This window comes from Triticum aestivum, chromosome 3B (genome assembly GCF_018294505.1).
Source record: "Triticum aestivum cultivar Chinese Spring chromosome 3B, IWGSC CS RefSeq v2.1, whole genome shotgun sequence".
Taxonomy (NCBI): domain Eukaryota; kingdom Viridiplantae; phylum Streptophyta; class Magnoliopsida; order Poales; family Poaceae; genus Triticum; species Triticum aestivum.
The window spans coordinates 86,602,656-86,606,534 of NC_057801.1; the positions used below are offsets into that span (position 1 = coordinate 86,602,656).

At 40.2% G+C, this 3,879-nt stretch overlaps 1 long non-coding RNA gene across 1 annotated transcript; it reads left to right on the forward strand.

The window, feature by feature from the left end:
* The first annotated feature begins 372 nt into the window (after window positions 1-372).
* On the forward strand, window positions 373-1,042 carry LOC123064910 (uncharacterized). The gene is made up of 2 exons (XR_006430844.1): window positions 373-546; window positions 631-1,042. It is a non-coding gene; the product is annotated as an uncharacterized lncRNA (long non-coding RNA).
* Window positions 1,043-3,879: the final 2,837 nt, after the last annotated feature.

The window sequence follows — 3,879 nt, forward strand, 5'->3', positions numbered from 1 at the left end:
CCCGTCACATTCTTAGACTACTGGAGTACATCTTAAGCGAAGTCTACATACATTATCTCTTTTTTCATATTAATTATCATTCTGAGAGTGAACAAGCTAGTCATGTCCCCGTCATTGATCTGTTGCTTAGCTAGCAGTCAGATCGTCGTTCTGTCCATTTATTGCAATTCAAGTGTGACTTTGAGGCGTATGTTGCACCGCCTGCGTTTTTTTCTACTCTCGTACATATACATCAACCTTATCCTCCACTATTTCAGCAGTACCATGTCGTTATCCACCTCATGGAATTCAGTACTATAGTCAAATACAGCCTAACTAATTAAGCTAGAGGTTGCTTGTTTGACCTGACCGCATCTGTGAAGATAGTACTATCGTGTGGCGACTGCGCACCAATCTCGCTGCATATCTTCGTCCATAAATACAGCCCCCGAGCGAGCCGAGCCTCCAAGCCAAGTCAAGTAGTACAAACAAAGCTCTCTATCACGAATTCGATCAGGATCATCCTCCATCAGTCGAGGCTCGAGAGTGCGTGCTTCAGTTCAACAGGTGAGCACTACTCACCGTGCATGTCTCAGTTTTGGTGAATCTTTAGCTGGCTGGCTATTTCGATTTCTACTTACAATCTATAAGGTCCTCACTACGAGAATGAGCTCCTCGGACGACGCCTGCGGCAAGAAGGCGTCGTGGCCGGAGCTGGTTGGCAAGTCCATCGAGGAGGCCAAGAAGATCATCATGAAGGACAGGCCGGACGTGAAGATCATCGAGGTCTTCCCGGTCGGCACCGCCGTGACCGAGGACTTCAGGCCCGACCGTGTCCGCATCTTCGTCGACACCGTCGCGGAGACCCCCCGCATTGGCTAGCTTTGATTCATGCTCCACCGTTTTATGTGTGTGCGTGTGTTTGTGTGTGTTATATTCCTGAATAAACCATAGCTAGTGACTAGTGAGTAGTGCCATGTATGCATACTACTCCTAGCTATGTCGATCGCCATGTAAGAATTAATAATTAATAAAGTTTTTTATGGGAAATAATTAAGGTTGATCGCTGGCTTCAACTTTCATATCGTGATCTTTATTTCATTTCTCTGTTGAAACCATTTCAATATGAAAATACTCAAATGATCAAACATGCTCATCAATTACCAGGAACAAAAATATACTAATACTAGTCAATAAGACTCGTGCAAAAAAGAAAAAAAAACTAGTCAATGAGAGATTGCAAGAACTCCCACCCATCATTAAAACTAGGGCATCAAATAATATTTTTTTTGAGAAATCTCGCCACTTTATTATATAATAGCAATGTTTATAGGTACACGGCGTTGGTCATGGGGTGTTCCCAACCAAACATGCTGACCAACTCCTAAGTTACAAGCGAATTTGGTGAGACTGAGCCTCGAAATTATGACTTCTACGCTCGAAAACATAAAACAACCAAATTGAAGAAGCTTCTCCGAAGTGTTATTTCATGTACAATGGCCGAGTGCGCCCCACCTGAACCTTCATTTATATCCTGTACCACTCCTTTGCAATCCGAGGCAATCATCATATTTGTCACCTGAAGATCCTCTGCAAGAGCAAGGGCCTCCCTGCACGCTAGTGTCTCCAAGGTAGCGGGATCCGTTATACCATGATAAACAGCCGCTGAGGAGCCCAAACAGCCGCTGAGGGCATCAAATAAATAGGCAGGGTAGCGCACATACACTAATTACTGGGCCACCAAAGGCACGCCAATACTATTAGATTTTAGTTTTACAGCTTTTTTGTTTAAAAATTATTTTGTTTCACAAATGTTATTGAGGCATGTTTATGTATTTAATAAATTTTTCAAACATATTTCAATTTCTACGTATTTTCAAAAAAAATGTAAAAAACTATTCAAGTATTTAAAAAACTGTTCATGGAATTTAAGACGTCTTCACACATTTTAAAAATGTACATGTATTTTTAGAAGTGTTCACATATTTTAGTAAAAGTATTCTTTAATTTTATAAAAAATCATACCATTTGAAAAAAGAACATCATGTATTAAAAATATTTTTTCCATTTTTAAATTTGTTCATGTCTTTCAAAGGTGTGTTTATTTTTTTAAAAGAACTTTAAAAATGCCTTTGTCTATATATAAATGAAAAAAGTATTTCTTGAAATGGTAAAACATGAAAAAAGTTGGGAAATAAAAAATGAAAATGAAAATAAAAACATAAAAAATGGAAAATTATAAAGTAAAGAGAAAAAAACAAAGAAACAGAAATGAGAAGGAAAAATTGCTAAACCAATACAAGTGCACACGGTGAGAGAAAAATAAAATTAGACCCAGTGGCATAGCCAGGCAGTGGGCCAAGTTGGCCTAGCACTAGAACATTCCATTTGAATTTATTTATTTATGTATAAAGAATATATTTTTTGCTTTAATATGGAGGCTATAGGGAAACCTCGGTGTGGTCCATGGACCACCCTATCCACCCCTAAATACACTATCGGCGGGACTCCGGAATTGAATCGACCCATTTCTAACATCTGGTGTGTTTTGTCGATAGTTGGGTGCAATAAGCGTCGAATAGGATTTAACCATGAAAATGATGCTGTGACGGATTAACAACCACATGCACATGTAATAGTTGGCCCAATGTACAATTAAGCATGGACTCAGCCCATAAGAAGGCACTCACCTACCTGTCCAACACAGTTTTCCACACACATATGGACGTCCCCAATCTATCATGGATGCTCAATCTGCATCCAACGGTGGATGTAAATTATATGTGTTTGCATCCGTGAGCTTGAACATATTTGCCATTCTTGAAGTGCTTTTAACAGGAGGAATATGAGTGAGATGTGTTTGAAGTGTATCGAGAAAAACGTGAGGGGCTTGAAGGGGAAATTTTGGATGCATTTTAGGCTATTTTACTAGATTCCTAGAAAGAATCTTGATGTAATCAATTGCCTCGATAATTCTTGCACATCCACTGTGGACTTGAGCTTTCGCGGCACAAAGCTTGTTTAGATCATTATGGCACGGCCTCAGGCATGTACACGCCCCATGAGGAAAAGGCAGACTCCTAGCATATGTGCAAAATTGAAAAAGAACATCAACAAGTCATTGCAAATTTCCGCTGCAGTTACCTTTATAATCTTACAGAAAAAATATCTTGGTACAGTAGGTAGCAATTTCTATTACCTTCATCTCAAAAAGAACTTGTTTTAGATTTATCTAGATACGGATGTATCTAACACTGGAACGTGTCTAGATACACAAATGGAAGACGAGTTTTTTTGGAATGGAGGGAGTACATCATATCGGGAATTTAGTGATGTACAAAATAGAAAAGGTCAACCTTGAGTTTTTTGGCTCACGGTCCTTAAAGTACTCAATCCGTCCCAAAATTCTTGTCTTGGATTTGTCTAAATATGGATGTATCAAGTCACGTTTTAGTATTACATACATCCGTATCTAGGCAAATCTAAGACAAGAATTTTGGGACGGAGGGAGTAGAGAAAACGGAGAGAGAACTAGATGGATTTTTGCAAACAATTATATACAGTGATTTTATTGTTATATTATGTATGTAATTTCTCTCTCACAAGGTAGTTATAGGTTAAAATTAGACAATTGTGCCATCGTGCGTCAGCAGGGAGCGAAGGATACCTAGTTGCTAACAGATTCGGGGTGAACGGCGGCATAGTCGAAGCCAGGCAGGCACGCGCGTGGGAGGGTGGGGGGCGTCGGTGGCCGAAACGGTGGAGTGAGAGAATGTCGGTGTTGGGCTAGAAGGGTATGGATACAGAGCAAGGGGGAAGGAACATAGTGGAACAAAAGCGGACTGGGATTGTCAGAGTCCTACGTGGCGGAGGTTCGGACTCCCACAAATCTCTCCTGGT